An 11,746-nucleotide genomic window follows, 5' to 3' on the forward strand; every position below is an offset into this window, starting at 1 on the left:
AAAATGTGACAAAAAAGTCATAGGATAGTATGTCGTCCAAAATATGACAAAAAAGTCATAGGTTAGTATGTCGTCCAAAATGTGACAATAATGTCATACTATAGTATGTCGTCCAAAATGTGACAAAAAAGTCATAGGTTAGTATGTCGTCCAAAATGTGACAAAAAAGTCATACTATAGTATGTCGTCCAAAATGTGACCAAAAAGTCATACTATAGTATGTCGTCCAAAATGTGACCAAAAAGTCATACTATAGTATGTCGTCCAAAATGTGACCAAAAAGTCATACTATAGTATGTCGTCCAAAATGTGACAAAAAAGTCATAGGATAGTATGTCGTCCAAAATATGACAAAAAAGTCATAGGTTAGTATGTCGTCCAAAATGTGACCAAAAAGTCATACTATAGTATGTCGTCCAAAATGTGACAAAAAAGTCATAGGTTAGTATGTCGTCCAAAATGTGACCAAAAAGTCATACTATAGTATGTCGTCCAAAATGTGACAAAAAAGTCATAGGTTAGTATGTCGTCCAAAATGTGACAAAAAAGTCATAGGTTAGTATGTCGTCCAAAATGTGACAAAAAAGTCATAGGTTAGTATGTCGTCCAAAATGTGACAAAAATGTCATAGGTTAGTATGTCGTCCAAAATGTGACAAAAATGTCATACTATAGTATGTCGTCCAAAATGTGACAAAAAAGTCATACTATAGTATGTTGTCCAAAATATGACAAAAAAGTCATAGGTTAGTATGTCGTCCAAAATGTGACAAAAAGTCATAGGTTAGTATGTCGTCCAAAATGTGACAAAAAGTCATAGGTTAGTATGTCGTCCAAAATGTGACCAAAAAGTCATAGGTTAGTATGTCGTCCAAAATGTGACAAAAAAGTCATACTATAGTATGTCGTCCAAAATGTGACAAAAAAGTCATACTATAGTATGTCGTCCAAAATGTGACAAAAATGTCATAGGTTAGTATGTCGTCCAAAATGTGACAAAAAAGTCATATGTTAGTATGTCGTCCAAAATGTGACAAAAAAGTCATAGGTTAGTATGTCGTCCAAAATGTGATAAAAAAGTCATAGGTTAGTATGTCGTCCAAAATGTGACAAAAAGTCATAGGTTAGTATGTCGTCCATAATGTGACAAAAAAGTCATTCTATAGTATGTCGTCCAAAATATGACAAAAAAGTCATAGGTTAGTATGTCGTCCAAAATGTGACAAAAAAGTCATAGGTTAGTATGTCGTCCAAAATGTGACAAAAATGTCATAGCTTAGTATGTCATCCAAATTGTGACAAAAAAGTCATACTATAGTATGTCGTCCAAAATGTGACAAAAATGTCATAGGTTAGTATGTCGTCCAAAATGTGACAAAAAAGGCATACTATAGTATGTCGTCCAAAATGTGACCAAAAAGTCATACTATAGTATGTCGTCCAAAATGTGACAAAAAAGTCATAGGTTAGTATGTCGTCCAAAATGTGACAAAAAAGTCTTAGGTTAGTATGTCGTCCAAAATGTGACAAAAAAGTCATAGGATAGTATGTCGTCCAAAATATGACAAAAAAGTCATAGGTTAGTATGTCGTCCAAAATGTGACAAAAATGTCATACTATTGTATGTCGTCCAAAATGTGACCAAAAAGTCATAGGTTAGTATGTCATCCAAAATGTGACAAAAAAGTCATAGGTTAGTATGTCGTCCAAAATGTGACAAAAAAGTCATAGGTTAGTATGTCATCCAAAATGTGACAAAAATGTCATAGGTTAGTATGTCGTCCAAAATGTGACAAAAAAGTCATAGGTTAGTATGTCGTCCAAAATGTGACAAAAAAGTCATAGGATAGTATGTCGTCCAAAATATGACAAAAAAGTCATAGGTTAGTATGTCGTCCAAAATGTGACAATAATGTCATACTATAGTATGTCGTCCAAAATGTGACAAAAAAGTCATAGGTTAGTATGTCGTCCAAAATGTGACAAAAAAGTCATACTATAGTATGTCGTCCAAAATGTGACCAAAAAGTCATACTATAGTATGTCGTCCAAAATGTGACCAAAAAGTCATACTATAGTATGTCGTCCAAAATGTGACCAAAAAGTCATACTATAGTATGTCGTCCAAAATGTGACAAAAAAGTCATAGGATAGTATGTCGTCCAAAATATGACAAAAAAGTCATAGGTTAGTATGTCGTCCAAAATGTGACCAAAAAGTCATACTATAGTATGTCGTCCAAAATGTGACAAAAAAGTCATAGGTTAGTATGTCGTCCAAAATGTGACAAAAAAGTCATAGGTTAGTATGTCGTCCAAAATGTGACAAAAAAGTCATAGGTTAGTATGTCGTCCAAAATGTGACAAAAATGTCATACTATTGTATGTTGTCCAAAATGTGACCAAAAAGTCATAGGTTAGTATGTCATCCAAAATGTGACAAAAAAGTCATAGGTTAGTATGTCGTCCAAAATGTGACAAAAAAGTCATAGGTTAGTATGTCGTCCAAAATGTGACAAAAAAGTCATAGGTTAGTATGTCATCCAAAATGTGACAAAAATGTCATAGGTTAGTATGTCGTCCAAAATGTGACAAAAAAGTCATAGGTTAGTATGTCGTCCAAAATGTGACAAAAAAGTCATAGGTTAGTATGTCGTCCAAAATGTGACAAAAAAGTCATAGGTTAGTATGTCATCCAAAATGTGACAAAAATGTCATAGGTTAGTATGTCGTCCAAAATGTGACAATAATGTCATACTATAGTATGTCGTCCAAAATGTGACAAAAAAGTCATAGGTTAGTATGTCGTCCAAAATGTGACAAAAAAGTCATAGGTTAGTATGTCATCCAAAATGTGACAAAAATGTCATAGGTTAGTATGTCGTCCAAAATGTGACAATAATGTCATACTATAGTATGTCGTCAAAATTTGACCAAAAAGTCATACTATAGTATGTCGTCCAAAATGTGACACAAAAGTCATAGGTTAGTATGTCGTCCAAAATGTGACAAAAAAGTCATAGGATAGTATGTCGTCCAAAATATGACAAAAAAGTCATAGGTTAGTATGTCGTCCAAAATGTGACAAAAATGTCATACTATTGTATGTCGTCCAAAATGTGAGCAAAAAGTCATAGGTTAGTATGTCATCCAAAATGTGACAAAAAAGTCATAGGTTAGTATGTCATCCAAAATGTGACAAAAAAGTCATAGGTTAGTATGTCGTCCAAAATGTGACAAAAATGTCATAGGTTAGTATGTCATCCAAAATGTGACAAAAAAGGCATACTATAGTATGTCGTCCAAAATGTGACAATAATGTCATACTATAGTATGTCGTCCAAAATGTGACAAAAAAGTCATAGGTTAGTATGTCGTCCAAAATGTGACAAAAAAGTCATACTATAGTATGTCGTCCAAAATGTGACAAAAAAGTCATAGGTTAGTATGTCGTCCAAAATGTGACAAAAAAGTCACAGGTTAGTATGTCGTCCAAAATGTGACAAAAAAGTCATAGGTTAGTATGTCGTCCAAAATGTGACAAAAAAGTCATAGGATAGTATGTCGTCCAAAATATGACAAAAAAGTCATAGGTTAGTATGTCGTCCAAAATGTGACAAAAATGTCATACTATTGTATGTCGTCCAAAATGTGACCAAAAAGTCATAGGTTAGTATGTCATCCAAAATGTGACAAAAAAGTCATAGGTTAGTATGTCGTCCAAAATGTGACAAAAAAGTCATAGGTTAGTATGTCGTCCAAAATGTGACAAAAAAGTCATACTATAGTATGTCGTCCAAAATGTGACAAAAAAGTCATAGGTTAGTATGTCGTCCAAAATGTGACAAAAAAGTCATAGGTTAGTATGTCGTCCAAAATGTGACAAAAAAGTCATAGGTTAGTATGTCGTCCAAAATGTGACAAAAAAGTCATAGGTTAGTATGTCGTCCAAAATGTGACAAAAAAGTCATACTATAGTATGTCGTCCAAAATGTGACAAAAAAGTCATAGGTTAGTATGTCGTCCAAAATGTGACAAAAATGTCATAGGTTAGTATGTCATCCAAAATGTGACAAAAAAGGCATACTATAGTATGTCGTCCAAAATGTGACAATAATGTCATACTATAGTATGTCGTCCAAAATGTGACAAAAAAGTCATAGGTTAGTATGTCGTCCAAAATGTGACAAAAAAGTCATACTATAGTATGTCGTCCAAAATGTGACAAAAAAGTCATAGGTTAGTATGTCGTCCAAAATGTGACAAAAAAGTCACAGGTTAGTATGTCGTCCAAAATGTGACAAAAAAGTCATAGGTTAGTATGTCGTCCAAAATGTGACAAAAAAGTCATAGGATAGTATGTCGTCCAAAATATGACAAAAAAGTCATAGGTTAGTATGTCGTCCAAAATGTGACAAAAATGTCATACTATTGTATGTCGTCCAAAATGTGACCAAAAAGTCATAGGTTAGTATGTCATCCAAAATGTGACAAAAAAGTCATAGGTTAGTATGTCGTCCAAAATGTGACAAAAAAGTCATAGGTTAGTATGTCGTCCAAAATGTGACAAAAAAGTCATACTATAGTATGTCGTCCAAAATGTGACAAAAAAGTCATAGGTTAGTATGTCGTCCAAAATGTGACAAAAAAGTCATAGGTTAGTATGTCGTCCAAAATGTGACAAAAAAGTCATACTATAGTATGTCGTCCAAAATGTGACCAAAAAGTCATACTATAGTATGTCGTCCAAAATGTGACAAAAAAGTCATAGGTTAGTATGTCGTCCAAAATGTGACAAAAAAGTCATAGGTTAGTATGTCGTCCAAAATGTGACAAAAAAGTCATAGGTTAGTATGTCGTCCAAAATGTGACAAAAAAAGTCATACTATAGTATGTCGTCCAAAATGTGACCAAAAAGTCATAGGTTAGTATGTCGTCCAAAATGTGACAAAAAAGTCATAGGTTAGTATGTCATCTAAATTGTGACAAAAAAGTCATACTATAGTATGTCGTCCAAAATGTGACAAAAAAGTCATACTATAGTATGTCGTCCAAAATGTGACCAAAAAGTTATGGGTTAGTATGTCGTCCAAAATGTGACAAAAAAGTCATAGGATAGTATGTCGTCCAAAATATGACAAAAAAGTCATAGGTTAGTATGTCGTCCAAAATGTGACAAAAAAGTCATAGGTTAGTATGTCGTCCAAAATGTGACAAAAAAGTCATAGGTTAGTATGTCGTCCAAAATGTGACAAAAATGTCATAGGTTAGTATGTCGTCCAAAATGTGACCAAAAAGTCATAGGTTAGTATGTCGTCCAAAATGTGACAAAAAAGTCATAGGTTAGTATGTCGTCCAAAATGTGACAAAAAAGTCATAGGTTAGTATGTCGTCCAAAATGTGACAAAAAAGTCATAGGTTAGTATGTCGTCCAAAATGTGACAAAAAAGTCATAGGTTAGTATGTCGTCCAAAATGTGACAAAAAAGTCATAGGTTAGTATGTCGTCCAAAATGTGACAAAAATGTCATAGGTTAGTATGTCGTCCAAAATGTGACAAATATGTCATACTATTGTATGTCGTCCAAAATGTGACCAAAAAGTCATAGGTTAGTATGTCGTCCAAAATGTGACAAAAAAGTCATAGGTTAGTATGTCATCCAAAATGTGACAAAAAAGTCATAGGTTAGTATGTCGTCCAAAATGTGACAAAAAAGTCATAGGTTAGTATGTCGTCCAAAATGTGACAAATAAGTCATAGGTTAGTATGTCGTCCAAAATGTGACAAAAATGTCATACTATAGTATGTCGTCCAAAATTTGACCAAAAATGTCATACTATAGTATGTCATCCAAAATGTGACAAAAAAGTCATAGGTTAGTATGTCGTCCAAAATGTGACCAAAAAGTCATAGGTTAGTATGTCGTCCAAAATGTGACAAAAAAGTCATACTATAGTATGTCGTCCAAAATGTGACAAAAATGTCATAGGTTAGTATGTCGTCCAAAATGTGACAAAAAAGTCATAGGTTAGTATGTCGTCCAAAATGTGACAAAAAAGTCATAGGTTAGTATGTCGTCCAAAATGTGACAAAAAAAGTCATACTATAGTATGTCGTCCAAAATGTGACCAAAAAGTCATAGGTTAGTATGTCGTCCAAAATGTGACAAAAAGGTCATAGGTTAGTATGTCATCCAAAATGTGACAAAAAAGTCATAGGTTAGTATGTCATCTAAATTGTGACAAAAAAGTCATACTATAGTATGTCGTCCAAAATGTGACAAAAAAGTCATACTATAGTATGTCGTCCAAAATGTGACCAAAAAGTCATGGGTTAGTATGTCGTCCAAAATGTGACAAAAAAGTCATAGGTTAGTATGTCGTCCAAAATGTGACAAAAAAGTCATAGGATAGTATGTCGTCCAAAATATGACAAAAAAGTCATAGGTTAGTATGTCGTCCAAAATGTGACAAAAAAGTCATAGGTTAGTATGTCGTCCAAAATGTGACAAAAAAGTCATAGGTTAGTATGTCGTCCAAAATGTGACAAAAATGTCATACTATAGTATGTCGTCCAAAATTTGACCAAAAATGTCATACTATAGTATGTCATCCAAAATGTGACAAAAAAGTCATAGGTTAGTATGTCGTCCAAAATGTGACCAAAAAGTCATAGGTTAGTATGTCGTCCAAAATGTGACAAAAAAGTCATACTATAGTATGTCGTCCAAAATGTGACAAAAATGTCATAGGTTAGTATGTCGTCCAAAATGTGACAAAAAAGTCATAGGTTAGTATGTCGTCCAAAATGTGACAAAAAAGTCATAGGTTAGTATGTCGTCCAAAATGTGACAAAAAAAGTCATACTATAGTATGTCGTCCAAAATGTGACCAAAAAGTCATAGGTTAGTATGTCGTCCAAAATGTGACAAAAAGGTCATAGGTTAGTATGTCATCCAAAATGTGACAAAAAAGTCATAGGTTAGTATGTCATCTAAATTGTGACAAAAAAGTCATACTATAGTATGTCGTCCAAAATGTGACAAAAAAGTCATACTATAGTATGTCGTCCAAAATGTGACCAAAAAGTCATGGGTTAGTATGTCGTCCAAAATGTGACAAAAAAGTCATAGGTTAGTATGTCGTCCAAAATGTGACAAAAAAGTCATAGGATAGTATGTCGTCCAAAATATGACAAAAAAGTCATAGGTTAGTATGTCGTCCAAAATGTGACAAAAAAGTCATAGGTTAGTATGTCGTCCAAAATGTGACAAAAAAGTCATAGGTTAGTTTGTCGTCCAAAATGTGACAAAAAAGTCATAGGTTAGTATGTCATCCAAAATGTGACAAAAATGTCATAGGTTAGTATGTCATCCAAAATTTGACAAAAAAGGCATACTATAGTCTGTCGTCCAAAATGTGACAATAATGTCATTATATAGTATGTCGTCCAAAATGTGACCAAAAAGTCATAGGTTAGTATGTCATCCAAAATGTGACAAAAAAGTCATAGGTTAGTATGTCATCCAAAATGTGACAAAAAAGTCATAGGTTAGTATGTCGTCCAAAATGTGACAAAAAAGTCATAGGTTAGTATGTCATCCAAAATGTGACAAAAATGTCATAGGTTAGTATGTCGTCCAAAATGTGACAAAAATGTCATAGGTTAGTATGTCGTCCAAAATGTGACAATAATGTCATACTATAGTATGTCGTCCAAAATGTGACAAAAAAGTCATAGGTTAGTATGTCGTCCAAAATGTGACAAAAAAGTCATACTATAGTATGTCGTCCAAAATGTGACCAAAAAGTCATACTATAGTATGTCGTCCAAAATGTGACAAAAAAGTCATAGGATAGTATGTCGTCCAAAATATGACAAAAAAGTCATAGGTTAGTATGTCGTCCAAAATGTGACAAAAATGTCATACTATTGTATGTCGTCCAAAATGTGACCAAAAAGTCATAGGTTAGTATGTCATCCAAAATGTGACAAAAAAGTCATAGGTTAGTATGTCATCCAAAATGTGACAAAAAAGTCATGGGTTAGTATGTCGTCCAAAATGTGACAAAAAAGTCATAGGTTAGTATGTCATCCAAAATGTGACAAAAAAGTCATAGGTTAGTATGTCGTCCAAAATGTGATAAAAATGTCATCCTATAGTATGTCGTCCAAAATTTGACCAAAAATGTCATACTATATTATGTCATCCAAAATGTGACAAAAAAGTCATAGGTTAGTATGTCGTCCAAAATGTGACCAAAAAGTCATAGGTTAGTATGTCGTCCAAAATGTGACAAAAAAGTCATAGGTTAGTATGTCGTCCAAAATGTGACAAAAAAAGTCATACTATAGTATGTCGTCCAAAATGTGACCAAAAAGTCATAGGTTAGTATGTCGTCCAAAATGTGACAAAAAGGTCATAGGTTAGTATGTCATCCAAAATGTGACAAAAAAGTCATAGGTTAGTATGTCATCTAAATTGTGACAAAAAAGTCATACTATAGTATGTCGTCCAAAATGTGACAAAAAAGTCATACTATAGTATGTCGTCCAAAATGTGACCAAAAAGTTATGGGTTAGTATGTCGTCCAAAATGTGACAAAAAAGTCATAGGATAGTATGTCGTCCAAAATATGACAAAAAAGTCATAGGTTAGTATGTCGTCCAAAATGTGACAAAAAAGTCATAGGTTAGTATGTCGTCCAAAATGTGACAAAAAAGTCATAGGTTAGTATGTCATCCAAAATGTGACAAAAATGTCATAGGTTAGTATGTCGTCCAAAATGTGACCAAAAACTCATAGGTTAGTATGTCGTCCAAAATGTGACCAAAAAGTCATAGGTTAGTATGTCGTCCAAAATGTGACAAAAAAGTCATAGGTTAGTATGTCGTCCAAAATGTGACAAAAAAGTCATAGGTTAGTATGTCGTCCAAAATGTGACAAAAAAGTCATAGGTTAGTATGTCGTCCAAAATGTGACAAAAATGTCATAGGTTAGTATGTCGTCCAAAATGTGACAAAAAAGTCATAGGTTAGTATGTCGTCCAAAATGTGACAAAAAAGTCATAGGTTAGTATGTCATCCAAAATGTGACAAAAATGTCATAGGTTAGTATGTCATCCAAAATGTGACAAAAAAGTCATAGGTTAGTATGTCGTCCAAAATGTGACAAAAAAGTCATAGGTTAGTATGTCGTCCAAAATGTGACAAAAAAGTCATAGGATAGTATGTCGTCCAAAATATGACAAAAAAGTCATAGGTTAGTATGTCGTCCAAAATGTGACAAATATGTCATACTATTGTATGTCGTCCAAAATGTGACCAAAAAGTCATAGGTTAGTATGTCGTCCAAAATGTGACCAAAAAGTCATAGGTTAGTATGTCATCCAAAATGTGACAAAAAAGTCATAGGTTAGTATGTCATCCAAAATGTGACAAAAAAGTCATAGGTTAGTATGTCGTCCAAAATGTGACAAAAAAGTCATAGGTTAGTATGTCGTCCAAAATGTGACAAATAAGTCATAGGTTAGTATGTCGTCCAAAATGTGACAAAAATGTCATACTATAGTATGTCGTCCAAAATGTGACCAAAAAGTCATAGGTTAGTATGTCATCCAAAATGTGACAAAAAAGTCATAGGTTAGTATGTCGTCCAAAATGTGACAAAAAAGTCATAGGTTAGTATGTCGTCCAAAATGTGACAAAAAAGTCATAGGTTAGTATGTCATCCAAAATGTGACAAAAATGTCATAGGTTAGTATGCCGTCCAAAATGTGACAAAAATGTCATACTATAGTATGTCATCCAAAATGTGACAAAAAAGTCATAGGTTAGTATGTCGTCCAAAATGTGACCAAAAAGTCATAGGTTAGTATGTCGTCCAAAATGTGACAAAAAGGTCATAGGTAAGTATGTCATCCAAAATGTGACAAAAAAGTCATAGGTTAGTATGTCATCTAAATTGTGACAAAAAAGTCATACTATAGTATGTCGTCCAAAATGTGACAAAAAAGTCATACTATAGTATGTCGTCCAAAATGTGACCAAAAAGTTATGGGTAAGTATGTCGTCCAAAATGTGACAAAAAAGTCATAGGTTAGTATGTCATCCAAAATGTGACAAAAATGTCATAGGTTAGTATGTCATCCAAAATTTGACAAAAAAGGCATACTATAGTATGTCGTCCAAAATGTGACAATAATGTCATACTATAGTATGTCGTCCAAAATGTGACCAAAAAGTCATAGGTTAGTATGTCATCCAAAATGTGACAAAAAAGTCATAGGTTAGTATGTCGTCCAAAATGTGACAAAAAAGTCATAGGTTAGTATGTCGTCCAAAATGTGACAAAAAAGTCATAGGTTAGTATGTCGTCCAAAATGTGACAAAAAAGTCATAGGTTAGTATGTCATCCAAAATGTGACAAAAATGTCATAGGTTAGTATGCCGTCCAAAATGTGACAAAAATGTCATACTATAGTATGTCGTCCAAAATTTGACCAAAAATGTCATACTATAGTATGTCATCCAAAATGTGACAAAAAAGTCATAGGTTAGTATGTCGTCCAAAATGTGACCAAAAAGTCATAGGTTAGTATGTCGTCCAAAATGTGACAAAAAAGTCATACTATAGTATGTCGTCCAAAATGTGACAAAAATGTCATAGGTTAGTATGTCGTCCAAAATGTGACAAAAAAGTCATAGGTTAGTATGTCGTCCAAAATGTGACAAAAAAGTCATAGGTTAGTATGTCGTCCAAAATGTGACAAAAAAGTCATAGGTTAGTGTGTCATCCAAAATGTGACAAAAATGTCATAGGTTAGTATGTCGTCCAAAATGTGACAAAAATGTCATAGGTTAGTATGTCGTCCAAAATGTGACAATAATGTCATACTATAGTATGTCGTCCAAAATGTGACAAAAAAGTCATAGGTTAGTATGTCGTCCAAAATGTGACAAAAAAGTCATACTATAGTATGTCGTCCAAAATGTGACCAAAAAGTCATACTATAGTATGTTGTCCAAAATGTGACAATAATGTCATACTATAGTATGTCGTCCAAAATGTGACCAAAAAGTCATAGGTTAGTATGTCATCCAAAATGTGACAAAAAAGTCATAGGTTAGTATGTCGTCCAAAATGTGACAAAAAAGTCATACTATAGTATGTCGTCCAAAATGTGACAATAATGTCATACTATAGTATGTCGTCCAAAATGTGACAATAATGTCATAGGTTAGTATGTCGTCCAAAATGTGACCAAAAAGTCATAGGTTAGTATGTCGTCCAAAATGTGACAAAAATGTCATAGGTTAGTATGTCATCCAAAATGTGACAAAAATGTCATAGGTTAGTATGTCATCCAAAATTTGACAAAAAAGGCATACTATAGTATGTCGTCCAAAATGTGACAATAATGTCATACTATAGTATGTCGTCCAAAATGTGACAAAAAAGTCATACTATAGTATGTCGTCCAAAATGTGACCAAAAAGTCATACTATAGTATGTCGTCCAAAATGTGACCAAAAAGTCATAGGTTAGTATGTCGTCCAAAATGTGACAAAAAAGTCATAGGTTAGTATGTCGTCCAAAATGTGGGCTTGTTCTTGATCCTTTTCTGACCGTTTCCCTTCTTTCAAAACTGTGGGACTAGTTTTGGTCCAAAATTTGGGAGGAAGAGGAATATCTGAGAAGAATAAACAGGCTGAAGAATGACAAGAGATGCTTGTGCTGCAAGGCCT

The sequence above is a fragment of the Solea solea genome, chromosome 15 (genome assembly GCF_958295425.1).
Source record: "Solea solea chromosome 15, fSolSol10.1, whole genome shotgun sequence".
Taxonomy (NCBI): Eukaryota; Metazoa; Chordata; class Actinopteri; order Pleuronectiformes; family Soleidae; genus Solea; species Solea solea.